The sequence below is a fragment of the Rattus rattus genome, chromosome 5 (genome assembly GCF_011064425.1).
Source record: "Rattus rattus isolate New Zealand chromosome 5, Rrattus_CSIRO_v1, whole genome shotgun sequence".
NCBI lineage: Eukaryota > Metazoa > Chordata > Mammalia > Rodentia > Muridae > Rattus > Rattus rattus.
This window is the reverse complement of record NC_046158.1, coordinates 129,755,043-129,762,922: the sequence shown is the minus strand read 5'-3', so window position 1 is coordinate 129,762,922 and position 7,880 is coordinate 129,755,043. Positions and strand designations below refer to the sequence as shown.

The window sequence follows — 7,880 nt, the reverse complement described above, 5'->3', positions numbered from 1 at the left end:
GTTACCTTTACATGGTCATACATAAAGGGCCTTGAAGCATCATTCATATCTTGGATTTGGTATACCATGAGATTTTGGCAGTCCTCTCTCAGGTCCTGCTCTTGAGGCTGATGAGTTTTTGTTGTTGTTGCGGTTTTATCACGGCATATTCACATTTTTTATGTCTTTTATGATCGTGGGCCTCTTTGTGGATTGTAATATCCATTGCTGAAGAAATTTTCTCAATTTTGTAGACATGATAGGGAAAAATAAAACTTTGAGGTAAAATTGCTATTCAACTTTATGTTTGTACAATAAAAAGTCTATAGGACAACTGTCAGCCTCAGATTGTCCGTTGAAAGGACTTTGTACTGTGTGCTACTGGACACCTCTATTGAAATTTATTCAGTATAACACCCTGGCACAGCCATTAGATATCTGCATGAGTGTTTGTTTCCATGAAGCATGGGCTGATGATTTCTAAGGCTTCTATAACTGGTCTCTCATCCCGAGACCACAATACAATTGTTCTTTGCTGCACAATACAATCAATCCTTCCTAAGAGGATAAGCTTGTGTCTAGGTTCTGTTTGTTCCTAAGGTTCACATCTTGGATTTGTAGAGGAAGGAGCAAAGCAGTGATCATAAATAAATACAGAAACATCTCATAAATAAAGTACAGAAACAAGAAAAGGGAGATGTGACTAGCATCTTGGCCAGTAAACAAAGAACAGATGAGAGAGTGAGAGTTAAGAGCAATGAAAGATGCCCTTCAAGTCCAAGTTTCAGTAGGAAAAGAAAGAAAATCTGTAGTCTAACAAGCAGTTGGGTCATTAACATTGTTCTCTTACATAAACTTAGGGTCATCAGAAAACACTCAGCACTTGAACTGCTGGAATAAGAGAAGGCTTTTAAACAAGGAATAAAAGCCCCTTGTGCAACCTAGCTCATGGTGCTACAGGAAAAAATAGGAACCAAATTAATCAGTGTGAGTGCTGGGAAAGAAGGAAAACTGAGTAATGTAACTTTCCACCATTCCTTAAGGCAAAAATATGTAACTTGGGACAGTATGAGGGAGACCACTCACTAATACATTGGTATATAAAATCCACTATGAACACATGGCTAACTTCATGGCATGTCCCCATAAATATCAGAGGATGGAAGACTGAAAGAGAGGGACAAAGACTTCAGTGGGCAATCAGAAGAGATTGTGTTTGGCTCTAATTACCAGGATATGTCATTTGTATTCATCTGACTGATAAAAGAAAGTCTTTATGCAGTGGGCAGATTCAGACTAGGGCAAAATGTTAACAACGTTGCTGCACCTTTGAAAATAGACAAGGCTTTTGCTGATCTGAATATGTTAGAGGAAGAAGGAAACTGTCTGGAAAATGAGAAGTCACCCTAAATGAGCTAAGACTATGGAAAAGCAGAAGTGGTCTGTCTGGGTTCCTCAAAGGTAAAGGTAGCTTGATTTGTGACAAGTGGGTGTTCTTTCCTCAAAAACAAACAAACAAACAAACAAATACCCCCCCCACTGCTGATGTCAAATTTTTGCTAAAGGATTTCTGGAATGCTTTAAAGCCTGAGGAATAGCTGGCAGATGGCATCTGTGCTAGAATAATTCAGGTGAAGATTATCAGGTCAGAGGCAAACATTCCCAAGGAATAAGCAGTACGTATTTCCTTCTTGGAAAAGGTTAGGATAGGCATGGAGATGGTTTGCTCAGCAATAAACTCTGAAATAGTGAAGTTTGTTGAATGGGGGAAGCTAAAGCTATATGAGACAGCAACAGTGCTAACCAAGTCCCCCACACTCCCCAAATATGAAGCTAACAGGTGCCTCAGGCAAGAGCACCGCCAGGTATCCCATTGCTCCTGAGGAGGTCTAAAGAGAGTAAGGCAGGCACACGGAGTTGGTCATGAATGAATACTAAATGCAGTAGGCTCCATGGAAGAGCTCCAGGATATAGAAACATAACTGCTCGGGGGGATAACTGAGCTTTACTGCGAGCTCATTAGTTAGCAGCTTCTGTCCACGGTTTATATCCACCTTGATCTGTGGAGGAACTGATACTGACACAAGTGCGTAGAACCTTTTCATGCTTTGTAAGACCTTGCTTATGTTCATTTTTAGTATCTTCTTAGCTGTGAGCTTCCAGGAACACCTGTCACTTGCTAAGAACAAAAGAAACAAACAGTTTGAGTGCCTCAACAAGGTCACTTTTATTAAAACATATGTCCCATCATATTTTGGCTGCTCTGGATGCCATTCTAGGACAGACAAATATAAACAAGTGTGAAGGGGTCACACAAGTATACGGCTGAACTTCCTTTAGCCACCTGTTGTCATCATCTGCTGATTTCAAGAATGAGGAGTATCTAGGAGGTGCAGAGAACACATCTCAGAGGAGATGGCCGCACCAGTTAACTGACCTTCGGCGTAAACAGTGACCTCTGCCACATCTTATATATCTGACACCACCTATGTGCAACACACAGAGTAACCAATTCATTCACATTCATGTTATCAGCACAGCTTACACTCAGCAGTGGTCTGTTGAAAGTTAAATTTAGGAGAGTCAAAGCTTACATGCAGATTTTCAGCTCTGGCAGATTTTAACACTCCCTTTCCTACTCTTGTTCATGGTCATCAATTATATCAATGATGATGTGATAAAAAGGCAGATTAAAAACTTCAGGTGAAAGTCTATCAGACTGGACAAGAATAAGATCCACCTATTCTACTGGTAAAAAGAGCTCTTGTGTGAAAAGACTTCTATTGCTTTAAAGTTTGCTTTGAAAAGCTATACCACATAAACACTGGGAAAAGAATGATGGACCAAGAAGGGCTGTACTGATATCAACATTGATTTTACTGAGACTAGGAGAAAGAAACTGGTCAGGTAGGTGACAGGCAGAGACCTTCAAACACTAAGTTCTACATTCTCTCCTCAGTCAGAAGTTGGATTTAGCATTTCTGTTGTCTTTAAGGTATTGAATGCAAATGATGTCCAAGGAAAAAGAATGGACTGATCATTTTCTGTTTTTAGGAATGACCACAAATGGAGGTGAGCCTGAAACTCAGTCCTGGCCTAGAAGAATTAACTGCCTTTCTTAGAGGCAAATAATTGATTGGCTTTGTTCCTTGACAGGCTTTGGAAGAGACTGGAGGATGAAGAGATGAAGAGAAGTCTAATTTTGACCGTTTCTTGGATGAACAATTCCTGGTGGACAGATGATGTGACCAATTTACCTGCCATGGTCAGACAAAGCAGATGTTGATTCAGGCCCTAGACAGTGACCATGAAAAATGCACCACATCTGGGTAAAATGGTCATCGCCTGGATTTTGAGGAAAAATAGCCTTGCTTGATTTCCTTTCCTGAGAAAATCCCTGAGTCCTAGAACAGTGTTCTTTCAAAATCCCTTGTCTTTGGCCTTGAAACCCATTCTTTATACCTTTTTTTTAAGAACTTCCTAAGGGTTGAATTTGTAATCCATAGATAAAATTTAAGTCCGTTGAGATCAAATCCATTTGAATAACAATTTAAAAAATAGATTATTTTATACAGTTGAGATTTTGATTGCTGGTTCAACATCTGCATGAATAACCCCAGATCTCATCTAAGCCCCTTCTTTCCACGTCCATAATTCTTTATATCATCCAGAAAAAAAAATAAAAAAATAAAGGTTTTAGATCCTAGACCATGGACCTTGAAGGAGGTGAAACAAAGGGGCTAGGATCTTAAACTGATACCCCACCATTCCAGGATACCTTTGAATTATCCCTGGTTTTATTTCAAAAAAACAGTCTGTTAAAACATGGTGGATTACTTGTTGAAGTGTTCAGGTGTATTTCAGCTAAATGCCTAGTGGATGCCCTAATTAAAATGGTTTTTGATGCCTAAACAGGCATTGTTTGGCACCCAGACAAAAATCTCTTGGAAATAAAGGACACAGAAAGAAATTCAAACAAATAGCTTGAGGAATATGAATTTTAGACCGGATTTGCTAAAAAGCGGGACATCACTGTCAAGTGTGGCAAATGAAGGTGGAAAATGTTAATGGAGGACTATTGGATTTTTTAGTTCCTGTTTGAGTTTGGCTTCACATTCTGGAACTGGAAAAAATTTTGTTCATGAAAGGGATTTTTTAAAATGTCTACATTCTTTGTAATAAACTGTTAGAAGATTTCTTGGCTGTCCTCTTAAGTGTCTGTTTGCTGTAATTTCATGTATTTACCCTTTACTGGAATGGAGTTTGTTTTTGAGGGAAATTTGGGGCTGGTCCTATTTGAACAGGCTTGCTTACTGTCCAGGGGTCAGTAGATCATGGGGGCTCTGGGTGCATTTTTTCAGTGTCAGCTGGAAGTGGAATGGGCAACTTCAATTCAAAATAAACTTCATGTGTTGTCCTCCTGAAAAAAAATTTTTCACTACCTGCATTTGGAGAAGGTCAGCCTCTTTGGAGCTTGAAGAAATCTGTCCAGCCTGAAGTGTCAAAAATAAAAAGCTTAGTAATTTCCATGTTTACATAGCTCAGAATTTGAATCAGTTAGAAAACAAGGTGCAGATTGGACAACTTTTCACAGGGCTCTGGTCCTTATTTACCCGGTCCATTCAGAGCCCAGTGGTTCTCAGGCCCGGACCCCTTCCCCATGCTCCTGTTAGTTCCTCAGACTCCAGCCCCATCTGTCAGACCCCAACCACAAAACCCAGGCATTGCTACTTCAAACTAGTTTCTGCTGTTGGGAATCATAATGTAAAGGTCTGTGTTCTGATGGTCTTAGGAAACCCCAAAGGGGTTTTGATCCACAGATTGAGAACGACTGACTTAAGAGTATGTTTCTCTGCTTTAAACTAATAGTGGTAACAAACACACCAACCTCATAGTTTAAGGGAGAATTCAAGAGAAGTTTGGTTGGTGGTTTTGGTTGTGTTTTTATTTTTTGTTGTTGTTTTGGTTTGGTTTTTTGGGGTTTTTTTGTTTTCTTTTTTTTTACGTTGTGTGTATGTGTTTTCTCTACATGTGTGAATGTTCCCCTGAGAGCACTGGGGATTGAGAGGTGCAGGCAATGCTCTGAACTGCTAAGCTACCTTTCCAGTTCCCTGTTTGTTTGTTTCTGTGTTTTTTATTGTTTTTTTTAACTGGTTCCTGCTAGGGAGCTTAAGCTGGTCTTTAGCAACCCTGCTTCCACCCTGAGTGTTAGATTAAGAATTATTGCATCAGTATGCTCTGTTCTTCATGAACTGAGGTGTTGAGCTCTGAGATTTTGGTTCTCTCATGTAGGGTCAACAAGGAACCCTATTTTGGGTTTTAACCTCAAGTTCTGTCCTAAGTAAAAAATTGTGTTTCAGGGCTGGAGAAATGGCTCATCAATCCAGAGGGCCCTGATTCAATTCCTAGCACCCGCATGGCAGCTCACAACTATTAACTCCTGTTCTAAGTGATCTGACTCCCTCACATACCAATGCAATAAAACAAGAAAGATAGTTAAGATTTTGGGTTTCCAAGTTATGAAAATAGGTTCAATAACTATAGGTCCCAACCTCAGTTAGTAGTACCATAGCACTAAGCCGTAACTGTCATTTAGCTCGGCTAATCTTGTAAGCAGTCTATCTTGTAAGGATGAGTATTGTATGGTGGTGGAATTTGAGAAAGTCTGTGTAACAAAATTGTATGGGCTTGTGGCACAGCATTTCACTCGGGTTTAATCATGAACCCTGAAAAAATAATTGTGTTAGTGCCTAATATGTAGGTTAAGATTTACCATAATCTTTTACAGGGTTCAGCATGCCTCTGCCTCCCAAGCAAAAAGGGAAAATATGGGTTTCATTTTACAAAGTTGTAGACATCTGCTAGGGGTCCCGGAATGTGTCCCTGGTAGGTAATGCAAACTATAATGGACCGTGATCAGTGTGGATATCAATACTCTAAGATGAGTTGGTTCAGTATTTTCATCATAAAATGGGTGATGCTTCCAGTTAGGAGCTTTGGGACACTGTGACTTGATTACAAATTATATGCCAAGTACATCTGACTGGAAACTTGAATTTCACAGAAAGTATCACTTGGACAATCTGGTGCCAAAAGTTTAAAAAGTCAGTTCAGAAAGCCAATTAATGCTATCTTAGCCAAAGCTACTCAGTTATTTTAGTATAATTAAACAGGTCTGGTTCCAGAAAAAGCTTAAGAGGCTCTGACCATGGGTGGAAAAGCCAGGGCATAGGTGCGTGGCCTGAGGCCTTAGGATGTCACAGGCATGCCAACACCCTGTATGTACTCAGTGTGCTGCTCCATGGCAAACTCTGTGGGCTATGTGCTAGGGCCTCACCAGCCCCGGTGCCCGAGTGCAGGGTGCAGGGAAGTGAGTCCAGCAGAGAAGCTGGAGCTGGGCCATGAGCTCCCAGATCCCCAGAGAAGTAGCTGACATCTTCAATGCCCCCAGTGATGATGAAGAATTTGTGTGTTTCCAGGATGCTGTTCCCATGGAAAACCTGTCAGAGAGCTTTGGTAGTTTGGACTCCCTGGAGTTGGAGAAACAGAATGCGTGTTTGCATTCCAAATACTTCACAGAAGAATTTAGGATTTTCAAAGAGGACACAGGCTCAGAAAATAAAGATTTTTGAAGGATTTACAGAGAGTGAGCTGAACATAAGCAGTAACCCAGAGCTCATAGAGTCAGAGCTGAGCGACTGTGACAAAGCATATCCCATGGTGAGTGACAGGGAGGAGGAGGATGAAGAGGAGGCTGTACCTTGAAGAGGCAGGTCTAAGACAAGCAGTTTTGGTCTTGAGGTAGCCTTTCAATTCTCCACCAAAAAATCGGCAAAAACACCAGATAAAAATAGCTCATGCTTGCTGGACAGTAAGACCCATCTTAGAAGAGAGAAGAGCTGCAGACAGCCCAAGGAAAAGGAAGAGCCTGGTTCTGGTGCTGAGGATGAGTCCAGGGCTGAGATCCAGGAGAACTCAGATGCTCTGCTGAAAAGGGTCATGGACATCGACGTGAACAAGGCCATGCTCGCTCAGTTGTTTGCAGAATTGAATTCGGTGCCAGATTTTTTCCCTGTGAGGACACTACCCTCAGCTTCTAGGAGGACAACACTGCAACAGGCCTTCACAGATGGACAAATCACACTGCCCATGAACCGAACCAGAGCACAACCTCCAGAAAACTTTGCTCTGGAAAACTTCACCTTGGCCACCAAGCTTATCAAAGAGCTTTACAGCTTCAGAAGAAGAAGAAAGGCAATCACTGGGGAAATACCAGAATATAGAAGGCACCGGGGATCTTCTTTCTGCTCAGTGAAAGACATCACTGAGGAAGACTTGGAAAATGTTGCCGTAACTATGCAAGGTAAAGTCTATGATAAAGTGCTTGGTAACGGATGCCATCAGTGCTGGCAGAAGACCCTCAATACCAAGACGATCTGGAACCAGAGTTGTGGCGATGTGAAGACGGTTCTGTGGGCTGTGCCTGCGGAATCACTCTGGGGAGGATGTGCGGACAGCATTGCCGGGTCTAAGGGGAGATTTCCTCCCTGCCTTGGGATCTGCATTTGCTGTTCCTGCGGGAGGCGACATAGCTGCTGTGCCACTGGGATTCTCATTCATCTGGCCAAGTTCTACGGTTATGATAATGTCGAGGAGTACCCGGAGAGCTTTCAGAAGCAGCTGTAGAAGATATTTGAGAGGAGAGGCATTGCTCAAACTTAATAGGCGGAGTCCCACAAGATGGATCTCTTGTGCCAGCCTTAGACGCTTATTTTCTAGAATTTACTGGTTCTAATACTATTGTTTTTGTTTGTTTGTTTGTTTTTAATTGTTTATATGCTTAAAAAGATTTCTCAGGAAAATAGTAAAGCAGAGAAATTTGCATACATACCTGCACAGAC

The 7,880-nt window shown here is 41.4% G+C and overlaps 1 pseudogene; it reads left to right on the top strand.

Moving 5' to 3' along the window:
- The first annotated feature begins 6,380 nt into the window (after positions 1 to 6,380).
- Positions 6,381 to 7,665, top strand: LOC116901030 (annotated as a pseudogene).
- The last annotated feature ends 215 nt before the right edge of the window (positions 7,666 to 7,880 follow it).